Genomic DNA, 14617 nt, shown 5'->3' on the forward strand with positions numbered 1-14617 from the left:
GCAACTTGAAAAATTAATTTGTATTTAAAATTTATGGTGAAAAAAGTCAATATTGTATAGTTTATTTCAGCATAAGTAAAATGTGATTTTTGTTTAACAAATTTAAAACAGAAAGGACAATGTACTATGTTTTTGGCTGGTCCATGTAATTTTAGTTCATAAATAAAATACTGTTCTGAATTTAAATTTTTCTGGTGTGAATTCTTAAATGAGGTTAACTGGACACCAGAAATACTATTCACAAATAGCCAAAATCAGCCTAATCAATGTATCTTAAAACACCATGCTTTAAAATTAATCCTTGAAGTACAGCACATAGAAATTATAGAAAAGTTCATTGACTCTACACAAAGATATAAGGAAATGGTTATTTTTCCTTAAAAATGATTCACATTTCAAATAACAATACAGAAGAAGCAATAAGAGATGATGGTCTTACACTGTTAGAAGAAATCAAAGGGACAAAAGAATGTCAGACTGTCTCTTTCATTTTCTCAAGGACCTGAAAACGTGTTCTAAAGCAACTGATCAAATAATTTCAATATTAGTTATTACAAAGCCATTTTCCCTGATTTTTTGAAGATTTTACAAAATGTAATAGAAATTTTAAAATACATTTTCTGAAGTTATTTTAGCAGATTTTTTAAACTTCAGAGACATTCAGAAGCTGGTAGAATTGATTCCAAAAAGACAAAGACATGGCCAGTTTAACAATTTCTGAAATTTATTGTAAAATGGTATTTATGAATCTGTCAAACTTATTCTAGGTACAATATTTTTCTTAACTATCTATTCTTAACTGTCTTAACTCTTCTTAACTATCTTAACTATTTTTCTGTACCCATTGAGTCTTGTGAAAGATATTTTTTAAAAATTAAAATTAATAAAAACAAAGAATTTTTGATCAACTATAAGGGAAGATAGATTGCCAAGTCTGGCTATACTGTCTATTGAACATACACAGGCAAAGAGGACCAAACTGGACAAATTCATGGACACATTTGCACAAGGTGCAAAAACAGAAACCTGAAATGTTATCTGTAAATGTAGGTTTAAGCATTTTCCTCTTTTTAAAAAAAATACATTCATGTAATTTAAAATCCTTTATTGCTTTTTATAATGTAATTTTATTGGCATGATTATGTAGATGTTCATAGAAAAATTTTACTATCTGTACTTCCTTTCATACCACTATTATTATTTAGCCATTTTGTGATCGTTGTAGAATATCATTTTGTCACTTAGAGGTGGGAGGATTGTTTAAAATGATCTGTCTTCATGTGTCTTCACAGTGGTGAGCCATCCTGAACCTCACCACTCAGCAGCTGTGTTTTACAAATCAGAAAACCAAGACTAAGCGAAGTTAGTTGTTCAAAGTCCCTGGTTTGAGAATTGTCATGAGAATAGACTTTCTTGGAGATTCAGACGACTGCTATCCTCAGGGCCTTCAGAGCTCACCAGTTCAGCCTATGTTTGAGGGCAGCATGGGGTAACGTTAACCATATGCTTTTAGAAAGAGCGTTGTGGTGGATTTCATGCGTATTCATAAATTTTACTTGAATATAGGACAACTCAGTCTAAAGCCTTTCACCCAGAGTCCCTAGCTTCACCTAAACAAATTTTTCCACTAAAAAATAAATATCAACTGTGAAACAGCCTATTTATGTAAGCAAAAACATTATCTAATCCCATTTATTATGATTCATACGTATACAATGCACTTGATTATACTTTTTGGTAATGTTACGTTTCTAGTAAAGTTTATTAAAAACAGAACTCCTCAAGAGATGTAAAGGGAACCGCTGTGAAAATCCACAATAAACCCCATACTCTCAGCTTCATTCCCTCAGTTAATGTCTTTCTTGAAGATATACACAGGAAAGGCGAATGCGGCCCCTTCTCGGTTGTGTTATACTATATTCTGTTTCCATGGGAATGCATGCTAAGAAGATGAAATCATGAAATACTCTAGAAGGTGCTAATATCTCAACGGGCATAATAACCTGCTGAAAATATCTACATTCGCGTAAATATGGCAAAGGAGAATAATGGAAATTTGGGGGAGGAGAGGAAATGAGCACCATAGACATGGCAGACCAAGTAGATACTGATGCCACCCTAGGTTTGAAGCTGTATTTCATAACCGAGAGTCACCTGTAATATTAGAATACAATTTAATTAAAGCTAGGGTCCGTGTTTATCCTCTGCACATGCAAGCATCTCTCTTTCTTTCAATCCTCCTTCTCTTTTGCAGAATTTCAACCCTGTGGAGTTTTCTCCATCATTTTTCTATCATTACCATTATTCTTCATCTTACCAAATTTATGTCAGTTACTGGGATGTAAGTACCAAGCAATTTACAAAGATTATGCCGTTTTTATTTCAGAATGTGTTTATCACATAGAATTTTTTTTTCTGTTTTGCTGCTGAGGAAAATTGAGAGTCAGAGAAGTCTGCTCAGCTCCTAACAGGATGCAAAACTCGAACTCTGTTCCCCCTGACGCATTCTTCACAAACCCTGACTTCTTCACTGATGACCCTGATGCCTGAGGCTCCTAATTCCTTTATTTCAGACTTGACAGCTTACAACTGTCCTATGAAATTAGACAGTTTCTTGAAGGGATAACAGGAATGCCGGTTCAACAGCAAGTTATCCTAGTACAGCTGATCAGTTGGGAAGGAGGTGTCAAATGCCATGAGTCAAATGCCATGATGGCATTTGAATGTATCTGAGAAGGTTTCCTTCTTTACCCCAAGCACTCAGATATGAGCTCTGTAGAAAGAGGCTAGGGCACCAGCTGAAGGAGCTCGTTTCGTGAAGGACTCTGGTACACGGGTGCAAGCTGTGCTGACTAAGGTACAAAATGCAAACCACAGTTGGAGAAGGGACTCTGGCCCAGCACTGCATGGGAAAATGGTAGAGATTGGGGATCAGTTAGGGTCAATTAACTGCAATAACAAATAGACTCAAAAACATACAATGGCTCAAGCCTAGAGATATTTCATGTTGTTTGTTTATGCTTCTGGTGTGTGTGTATGTGTGCATACTCAGAAAAAAAGTCCAAGGCAATTCTAGGGTGGCAGATAACTCTGGTCACAACTCATTCAAAGATCCAGGCTCTGTCCCCTTCAACATAGCTTTCCAGGTCATCGTGGGCATTAACATCTAGCCAGAAGTTACAAGAAACACAGAGGATATTGCATGAGAGGTTGGATGGGCCAGGCTTGACAGCGGGGCTCCTCAGTCCCACTCAGTCCTTTGATTTAAAATTAGTCACATGACCAAATCTAACTGTGAGGGAGCCTGGGAAGTGTAGTCTTGCTGAATGCTCACAAAGGGAAGGAATCAATTAACAGACTCCAGGAAACGTATCCCCACTGGCGATTATTTATATAGGACAAATTCCCAGACAAAACAGCTGATGGATAACACATCATTCACACGTTCATACTTGGGTGCATTACCCTGAGTATGCACATTTAAAACTTTTAAATATATTGTCACATTTCTTTTAAAAATTTATACCCACTTAACTTAGCATTACATGGATATTGATTTCTATAGTCATGAAGTCTAGATATCTTTATAATTTTTATTATTTGTCCCCAAAAAGCAAAATGAAACTCCCAGTTTTATTTTAATTTGTGCTTCTTTGATCATTAGTACAATGTGGCATCTATTCAAAGCTTTCTGTCATCTACTCCGTGTTCTCTCCAGTTGCTGTCCTTTTCAGAAAGTTTTTACTATATTTGTTTTTGCATGAACCTTAAAGTAATTTCATTAAAAATTTTAATGGAGATTGTGTTAAACATACAGTTTTGTTCAGTGAATGACATCATTAGAGTGAATATTCACACAAGAACCAAGAATAACTCTTCATTTATTCTCTTTTTACGATCTCTGATGGAGTTTTATAGTTTTCTTCATTGAAGTTATAAACCTTTATTTTTCCAATTTATTCCTAAATGTTTTATACATTAAGCTGCATTTTATATCAGAATATTCACCATTATATTTCCTATTTGAGCCTTCTTGTTAGATAAGAGCTTTCTGAGTTGTGTATATTTGTTTTTTAACTAGCTACTTTATTGGTTTCACTTTTTTAAAAGATTTTATTTATTTACTTTTTAGAGAGGGAAGGGAGGGAGAAAGAGAGAGAGAGAGAGAGAAACATCAATGTGCAGTTGCTGGGCATCATGGCCTGCAACCCAGGCATGCACCCCAACTGGGAATCCAACCTGTGACACTTTGGTTCACAGCCCGCACTCAATCCACTGAGCTACGCCAGCCAGGGTTTTGGTTTCACTTTTTACACCTAAGATTTTTTAGTTGGTTTCTTAGGATTTTATGAAGTTGGAAATTTGACTTTTTTTTATATTTACATCTTTTACTTGATTTTCTTAACTATTTGCATGGCTAGTTTTTCCAAAACAGTGTGAAATAATAGTGGTAATAACACAAATGCTTGATGTGTGTCTGATTAAGGGAAATTGCATCACATGTACATGTGTGTGGATGTGTATGCACATGTATGTGAGTCTTTGAAGGAAAGAGCATCTTAATTCTGTTCCTCCTAGATTTTTAACAAGGGATAATTGGTAAGTTAACTGCTTTTTAAATATCTATCTAGAACAAAATTCTCAAAGCTAGGTTTTGTGCTTGGCAGGACATTTCTAAGCAAAAATGGGATAATAATTTCAGTTATGCTGTATTCATTGCTTATAACAGATAGGGACAAATCTTTAGTTCTAGAAAGACATATCCCCAATAATGTCAAGTTTACCCATATGTTAGAAAGATAATTTCAGTATACTTTTTAAAGATAAACAATGACCTACAAACTGTTTAAGGAAAGCAAAATTATTGTCATGAAATTTAACAAAGATCGGGTAGTTATATGGAAAACCCAGATTCACATTACCCAAGGGGATTACAGGGTGGGGCAAAAGCAGGGTTGGCACATTACAGTTGTTTGTATGGTAAAGGATACAATAATTAATAAGTAATAATACAAGGATAAACTGTGTGTTTCATGTACTCACAACTGTAAACCTGCTTTTGCTCCACCCTGTGTAATGTGGGACCAAAATAAAGATGCCCGTGAGCAGGTAAGAGATAGGTGTACTGTGGCTTCACATCTCACAAAGAAAGCAAGCAGTTGCTTTTTAAAATAGGCCTTTTTTTAATTTATGAGATCTTTCATGGGAATAAAGTTGATCTTTAATGTTCATTCAGATCTGCTAGGTCAAAATGAGGGACCACCAGAAGTAGAGGCCATTAATAGTCATTGGAAACATGGCAAAAAATGTCCGAGATTTGGGGGGAAGAAGGGACAGTTTAGTTTTGAGCTAAATAACCTGGACAGACCCAGCTCCTCAGTGAGGAGGAAGAAGAGAGCTGTTATTTTCTCCAGGAAGCCTTTCCCACTCCGTCTATTCCTAATGAAATTGGACTCTTCCTTCTTCCAAGTCCTACACCATTTAGTCTGCCTCTCTTTGGAACTTCCTCTTCTAATTATTCTTGCACATATTTTTCCCAACTAGCAACTAAGGCCATGAGAGGCAAAATTTATGTATTTTTATCATTTCCACCCACACGAATAGTACCCAACATAGGATCCTGTAAATAGCAGACATTGTACAATAAACACATTGAATGAAAATGAGTGATAACCATAAGCTTAACATAGAGCCCTTAACAAAATTACTACTGATGAACAGAAGAATGATAACAACAGCTAATTTTTATGAAGTGCTTAGTATGTGCCAAGACTTTAATAAGCAGCATCCCTTTAATCCCTGGAAGGGCCCTGGCAGGCAGGTATCATTATCCCAGCTCAGGGGAAGAAGAAATGAGTCCCAGAGATGAAGCCTTACTTGTTCGCATTAAAGAGGCTGGAAGGCCTTTCTGACATCAAAGACCACGTTTTTCCCAAAGTGCCAAGTTGTCAAGTGTCGTAGGAATTTCAGCCCTCATTACATGAACTGTTTGGTGCTCCTATTCTGCAAAGATTACTTTGAAGATCTGCGGAAGAAAAAAAATGTGGGTGGGATGTCCAATGAGTTTTGAGATTGGACACAATGTATTGCCAAGCACTAAACAAACATTGAGTCTGTTTTATGAGTTAATGGATTAAGTTGGATTTCAGTGGCATTCCTATATCATGCACAGCATACACATGCTCATGCCTTTCTCCAGAGCTTCGGAGCAGTTGGTGCAGATCACAGACACTGCCAACTAGCTGGCTTGTTGCAGAAGAATGCTGCACGCAGGGTTCGTATCTGAGACTGTTGCTTATCCAAAGTTTGTGGAAAGCTTTTTGACAGCCTAAATGGTCCTCCTGAAAACAGAATCAATGGTTCCCTAAAACAGCTTTTCTTTGCTTAAAATATGAAGTTTTTGAAGGCAGGAACTCTGCCTTTTACTTCTGTATAACGAATTAGCTACAACTAACACATGCTCAATAATTATTTGTTTAAAAAATGAACAAAATTTAGCACTATGGGGTTTAAGCCAGTCTACACTGGTTATAACAGTAGGTACTACCAAATCTGGTTTTCTTTAAACAATTCTGAAGGTCTTGTGAAATGAGCGGTGTGAGCAAAAACAGAGGAAAACAAACAACACCCTTGGTGCCAGCTCACGAAGGGCCTTGTGCATCACATCCAGAGGAAAAAAATACCACTGGAATAAGCACACTGAAAAATTGGACAAGTAGCTACAAAGACTGATAAAATTTAAAGCAAGGATGGAAAACTGTTTCAAGTTGCATTTAATGTTGATTAGTTGTTAGTGGCTCTCTCACCAGAGCTTCCCACTGGCAAGGGTCTGAGAGCAAATGCTGGCTCAGGAAGCAAAGGGTACCATGATCTAGTCCTAATGTCTCACGGTCACTGTCACTGGTGACAGTGCCGGGGCACCTGCCACACATGGACTTAATACCCTCAGTTTAAAAGAAAGAAAATAAAAGGTTATGACTTTAAGAAATACTTTGAGAAAAACTCCAGAGTCCCTTATTCAGCTGTAAGACTTAGTAAAGAGGCCATTAGTTTCTTGAAAAACAAAACATTTATTGAGAACTGAATTACTAAAGATACCTTTTCCTTTTCTGAAAACTAATATTCCCTAGGCCCATATACAGATCAGAAAAAGACATACATTAAAAATTCAGTCTGATCCTTTTACTAATCATGTAATGTGGTACATAGAACGACAGCTTTTTGGCTCAGCCCCCACCCTGTCCAACACCTCACACACATTTGCATGTGCACATACACAGGCAGAAGTGAGAACAAGCTAACCAATCAGAGCTGAACACTAACATAAGGAAGTCAGGCTGCAGAGAACTCTAAAGAAACACAGGCACAATTGTGAGGGCTCCCAATGCCAAACCACAAATAGTTTATGAAGAAGAACATTGGTACTGTGGTCCTCTGGTTTTCACACACACAGAACACTGGAAGTTGGAAGTTTCTGTAGAGGACAAAGGAAACCCCAAAAGGCTGCCCAATAGCAGTTAAATATAGTGAAAGAAGGTGTTTGATCTGAACCTAGCCATTCGCATGTCTTTAAATTTTGCTCCAGATTTTGTCTGAAATTTGAAAACAATGATAGATACTTAATGACTGATGCTCTCTCATTTAAAAGCAGCATTGGCTAAATTCTGTGCTACCCCGTTTCTCACAGTTATGCATAGCAACAAGGAACCTCTTTTAAATCTTTTCACCTCTTTTTGTAAGTTAGTTTTTGTTGAGTGGCAAAAACTTTAAGTGACATAGAAAATTGTAAAAATACAGTAAATTATATTGTAATAATAACTATAAGGTACCTTTTTAACCATCTGACCAGTTTAACAAGAAATAGAATGCTAGGGAAGTTCCCTAAGAGAAATAACTAATCAGAATTATAGATCAAAAATAACACATTTGTATTTCTTCATCTTTGGCTTTCAAGTTTTTTCTATTTGCTTATTTGCTTTCTGCCCAAATTGTTAAAAAAAAACCCTCCTCTTATCTTCTACTTTATTTACATTATTGTTGGGTTTTCTTGACTTTTCATAAATGAAAAAAAAAAAGCAAAGAACAAACCAAAACAATACACCTTAATCTTAGCCAATGGCAATGTCTCAGTTGGTCACAATATCTGATTCTGAATGATTTTCAGTTGTATTGTATCTGTGCTTTCTACTGTAAAGTGCTTCAAGTCTGTTTTGAAAATACAATAGTCAGGATATCAATAATTTTATCAAAAAATATAGAATAATCATTGCCTATACTTTCTAACTCCATTTCCAGAGCTCCTCCACCACATGATGGCTGATTCTGCTAGATTATCTTGAATAATCTTGAAAAGAAAATGAAAATGTCATTCCTGAACCATCTCAAGGAATGAAAAACTATTCCAGGTGTGTTAAGTTTCCAGAAGTTAACTGTCTTCTTTAGCAACCATCCCAGAGATACACTGCCACACGGTGTTGTGTGCCTGGGCCCACTGAAACTGTGCACTCCTGGCCACCAGCAAAGACCCAAAAGCATCTCTGTTCTTTTTGGTCCTTTCTTGTCTAGGATTGCCAGACGGCCCCATCTCACACACACACACACGCACACACACACGCACGCACGCACGCACGCACACACACAACATCCCAACTCTTCCCCCAAGCTTCATCTCATGAGTCATGAAAGCAAATTTTCTATTTAAAATCCACCTACTAACTATTTTATAACTTTAGAGGCCTTGATTCTGAAAATAGTATGATCCAGGTTAATCCAGTATTATTCAACTCACTGATTTTACTTGGCTTTAATGAGTATTTCAGTGGGACAGAGTAACTGCAAACATTTTATGAAAAGGCCTACTTGCTCTTCTTCAAATAATCCCTGTGATCACCGATTCTGTCTTTTGGCCTGTGTATGCCTTCCAGTGGGGTGGTGGGTCTTTCTCTTGGGTCCAGGTTCTTCAAGGACCAACTCACTTCTCCTTCATGCTTTCATGCTCATTCCTGTTTAAAGCGATCTCTCATTGTGAGTTTTTGTGTAATTTACTCTGTGCTTCCTTTCCTTTTCTTTTAACATATAATGTAATTTTTAGTTCATTGTCTTAACCTCCTCAAAAGACTATAAGTTTTTCCAAAGCAGGATCTTTGAATGATCTGTCAGGTATCAAAACCTAATAAGAACTCAATATTTATTTGATCTAAGACTAAGTAAGAACACAATTTTAAAGTCTGCTGTTATTGCATATATACTATATTATCAGATTATGTACTGCCATTAAGACTGACAGTCAATATTTAGAATTTTTAAAGCAATTAATTATGGTTCCCAACCTGTTTAACACACATCCTCTCCCCATTACTTGATTTTGCGGCAGCATATCTCCCTAATCTGGAAGATAATTCAGGGCATATATTTTTTAAATTATTTAAAATTTGATTTCCATTAAAATATTTCTTTGGATAACCATTATAAAAAGTAGGTGTGAGGATCACAAATGTTGGTCAAGTAAGATGCTTAAAGGCATGAACGCATTCATTCGAAGCTGTATTTGCTCCCTATTGCTGCCATAACAAAGCATCACAAACTGAGTGGCTTAAAGCAACAGACATCAATTCTTTCACAGTTCTGCAGGCTTGCCATGTGAAATCAAGGTGTTGGTAGAGGATACTTCTCCCACTATCACACTGGGCCTTAGGATTCCGACTTGTTAATTCTGGAGAGACAAACGTTCAGACCATAGCAGTGCCATTGGCCATTGGTAGACATGGTCATTGTCCACCTTTGGTTGCATGAGGTGATATTTCATAGCAACAGTGTTCCCAATAGGGAATTATTACTATATTCATTTCAAAAATCCAACCTGCGTATGATATAAGGTTCCTTCAATATTCTGCTCAATTTATTTTACTAGTGTTTCATAGAGGATTTTTTAAGAGTTCATTTATATTGGAAATAGGTCTGAATTTTTTGGTTTCCACAGTTTTTGTCAGGGATTCAATATTACAATCATGCTAGTTGATAAAATTAGATTTTATCTTTTTTCTAGGTTTTGGAACATGTTTGATAGAGTTTAATAAAAGTTTAAAATTACATAAAATGTTTAGAACAGAAGCTTTTTATATCTAATAATTTAACAACATTTTTCATTTCTTTCCTGGTTAGTGGTCTATTTTCCCACTTCTCTTTGAGTTCACTTTTTTCTAAGTTTTGGCTTTTTCCCTCTACTTCTACTTGATCTTGTGTTGCTAGTATAATTCTTGCTTTCATTTTCATTTGATTTCTTTCTATATGTTTGCCCATCTGTTTTTATTTTTCATTCTGCATAATTTGGTTTAGATGTGTCTCTTCTGAATATCAGATGCTTTAATTGGCGGATAGGTGGCAAGATCCATCTAAAAGTGTCTTTGTTTTTCCAGAGAGGATTTTGGCCCTTTTATGTTTATTTTATTTTATATTATTTGCTTTCAAACAATAGCTTTTATTTTTCTGGCTTTAGAATAACTTTTAATGGAAATATATTTTCTTTTTTTTTCACTCACCAACATTTTTATTGAATTTATTGCAGTGATATTAATAAAATTATGTAGGTTTCAGTGTGCAATTCTATATAGCACATCATCTACATGTTTTATCATGTGTTCACCACCCAAAGTCAAGTCTCCTTCCATCACTTTTTATCTTCCCTTGATCCTCTTCTACCTCCTCACACCCCCTTTTCCCTCCAGTAATCACCTTACTCTTGGCTATCTGAGAGTTTTTCCTTTTGTTTTGTTCAATCTCTTCACGTTTTCCACCCTCCCCTCACTTCCCTCTCCTCTGACAGCTGTCAGTCTGTTCTCTGTATCTATTTTTATAAAATATTTTAGTTATTTTGCCATTTTTTTAATTTGTAATTTTAATGTTAATTTGCTTTGTTAAAAATCTGTCAATATACGGATTATTCTCTTTGATTATTTTTTTCTGTTCTGATTAGGAAGGTAAAGAAGAGACCACACATTCTGAATCTTGTTGGCTGAGTAAGCACATTGATTCAGCTTTGTCTGGGAACACAGCAGGTGGTTTGTTTGACAGATAATAGTATCAAACCCCAGTAAGGCTAACTGATTACTCTTGAGTTCCATAGCTAATTAGCAATAGGGTTGACACTGAAATCTTGTGCTCTTAGCCTTGGGACAGTGCTTTCCACTGCCTCACATTGTGTGAATTGTTTTGCTCCATTTCACGTGGATGAGACTTTTCCTCTTGTCAACAGTTCCTATCCCAGATGTTCGCACTTCCTTCTCATGGAAGAAACATTTTTTCTCCACATATCAATGTTCTCTACAATCTTAACAAGGACAGAAGGCTTTACACTCATGGGGGGATGCAAAAATAATGTATTCATTGGAGTTGGAACCCCATGACTTATCAATAATCCATTATATTTTCACCACCTAATTTCATTTCAACCTAATATTGGAATTGGTTAAAAAAATTAGGCATGGTTTTTGACATTAAGGAGCTCACTCATTCGACGAGGCAGATGCACTAATAAGTAACTATAATATATGGCAGACTCTAATGAAACTGCATTACAATTTGGAAACATCTTGACATAATAAATGTGACCTTCAGTGAGGCTCACATGTAATTCCCCCTCACGAGCATTATAATTTGAAACCACCTTTGACGTAAGAAATATGGCACTCAAGGAAGTTTAAACGTAATTCCCTCTCATCATTTCTCTTTGAAGAAAATGAGTAAGTGTTGCAAAATACTTTTAATAGAGATTAATTTACTCATCGGCCTTATTATGGGGTTGGTATTTTTCACTGACACAGAACACATACCTCCATATAAAAGCATCCACACAGACACGTTACATGCTCAAAATTTAAAAGACTAAGTTCTTCCATTTTATCCATTAGCAGTGTGGTTCACTTGCTGAGGGAAAGAAGGAAGAAAGGTAGGGAGGGAGGGAAGAAGAAACACAAGCAGGGGCCCAGGAAGGCAAAGAGTGGGGAAGGCAAGGAGGGAGGGAGGGGGAAAAGCGAGAAAGGAAAATATTCTTTTTAAATAGAGGGAAGGAGGAGGACTCAAGAAGGAAAGAGCAGAACTCATCCAATCCATTTTATTCTGTGTGATTTCTGAATGGAACCCTTTTCAAGGCTTGTGTGGATTTAAATTAAACAAGACGGTAACTGGAGGCTGCTGGCATACGGCAAACCCTCAGGAATTAGCCCAACAGATTGTTATATTTAATTGAGCACCTTCTTGGAGGAAGCTGCCTGTCATCTCATTCTGCAGCATTAGCTGCTTAATTTATCTCAACAAATCTGGTCACAATACCTTCCTAATGTTGCAGACACACACATAAAAATGATCAGTGATTGAAATTTGTACTTTTTGATGAACCTTATTGGTGACATTGACACAGTACCTTTTGGTTGCATCTCCAGACGTATTTTCTGAAATTAACTCGCATTGCTCTATGCACAAATTAAATTCCAGTAAAAATTAAAGCGGCAATAAATCAACCCACCAAATTTTGCACTTCAAGGGTGATTCCATAAATCACGTAAAAAGAGACTTTGTCTTGAAGAAAGTTCCGTATAGCAGATAAATCTTTTTAAAAGTGAGTAATTTATGGTTGAAACAGGTATTGAGTAGCCTCTTAAAAATGTATTCACTGCCTAATTATCACAGTAATCTGCAGGTGATTCATGGTTAATAACGTCTTTGAAAACTGCCTTATGATGCTGCATAAATGCAGGACATTATCCTGACTGCTAAGTGACAGTCTCTTTTGGTGGATATTCTACTGTCCTTGCTGCAGGAAGAAATTTAAATGGTTATTTTTCTCCACAAGCAGATTTTCCCCATGTGTCTTCTCATACCGCCATGCTAAGAATTTCATGAGAAAGCTGCATAAATATTCCAGATCATTATAATATTTTCTTAAATATGAAACTTTCATTTTTTAGAATAATATTTGGTCATTTACTATAAGCTGGGCTTTGTGTTAATAACTTTTAAAATTCATTTGGATGTCAGGTGTGTCAAGAATTTTACAAATACAGGGAGAGGCAAGAGTAGGTTAATAATAATAATAAATACAATAATTAATAAGTAAATAATAATACCAGAATAAACTCTGTTTTGCGTACTTACGACTATAAGCCTACTTTTCCCCACCCCTGTATTTTCTCACTTAATCCTCACAGCACCTCTGTGCATTGTAGGTACTGTTCTGACCATCACAGCACAGGAAAAGACAGCACGACCTGGAGAACTGAAGTAACTTAATCAAGTGCTTATTATTAACAAGAGAACCAGGACTCAAGCCCAAGCTGTCAGATGGCAGACACCAAGCTCATGACCTGCGCTCTCTATCATCTCCTGGCTAGCCATGACCTACCTGTTAAGGGAAAAATGCAAATTTCAAAGTAGCATGTATGAAAGGAACCCTAGTATGATATATTTCCTTGATGTGTGTGTATAAATATGTATCATATATGAATATAATATTACCATATGTGTATATGTGCATGCCTTATATTTTTATATAATATGGACATCAAAAATAATCCTATATGCTAGACACTTCACATTCATCATTTCAATCATTTCTCAAAATAACCATTAACATGGGTACTACTGTCTCTCCATTTTACAGATGAGGAGAAGCAACACAGAAAAATTTAAAAATTTAATCAAGATCATAGAGTTAGCAAGTTGTTAAGATAGGAATCAAACATAATGACATCATGCACACACATGTACACATATACATGAATATATACAGATATGCATACATATACATGTGTGCACACATATATATGCATCCATTTTTCAATTTAAAAAGAGACCTTCAACTAACATAACTTGAAATATCCATTCCTATTACAAAATAAGCTTAAAAAAATTGAGTCCCAATATGTGATTTCCACTGGCTTATCTCTTCCTGGTGACCATGCCTCTATTCCAGAGGTTAGCAAACTACAGTTATGGTGTTTATTTGTTGTATGCAGCCCATGAATTAAGAATGCTTTTATTTTTTTAAATGGTTGAAAAAATCAAAAGAAAAATAATGTTTCATAACATGTGAAAATTATATGAGATTAAAATTTCAATGTTCATAAATAAAGTTTTATTGGAACACAGCCATGCCCATTCATTTACATGTGTCTATGGCTGCTTTTGCACTATAGCAGCAGAGTTGAGTAGCTGCAACAGAGACCACATGGCCTGCAAAGTCTAAAATATTTACTACCTAGCCCTCGACAGAAAAATGCTTGCCAACCCCTGCTCTACTCTAATACATTGAGTGTTTATTTTAAAGGTCAATTTTCTGGGGGCTTTTCTTCTTTTCAAATTCATTCAAGACACCTCACTATTGCCCCATAACCTTCTTTGATCTCTCAGGGACATGCCACATTCAGACAATCCTTTTCTAAATATGACCACAGTTGAATGTTTTCTCATCACATAGGAATGTTGCTATAGTCCCTAGTGGTCTAAGAAAACCTGGATATAGTGGAGTGGGCCATAGACTGAGTGCCGAGTTACTCACAGTCTTTCTCCCTTATGGACCCTTGTTTTCTCATCTGTAAAATGACTACATTGGACCAGATTACTG

This window comes from Phyllostomus hastatus, unplaced genomic scaffold (genome assembly GCF_019186645.2).
Source record: "Phyllostomus hastatus isolate PE091 unplaced genomic scaffold, TTU_PhHast_1.1 phas_contig_34, whole genome shotgun sequence".
NCBI classification, from domain to species: Eukaryota; Metazoa; Chordata; class Mammalia; order Chiroptera; family Phyllostomidae; genus Phyllostomus; species Phyllostomus hastatus.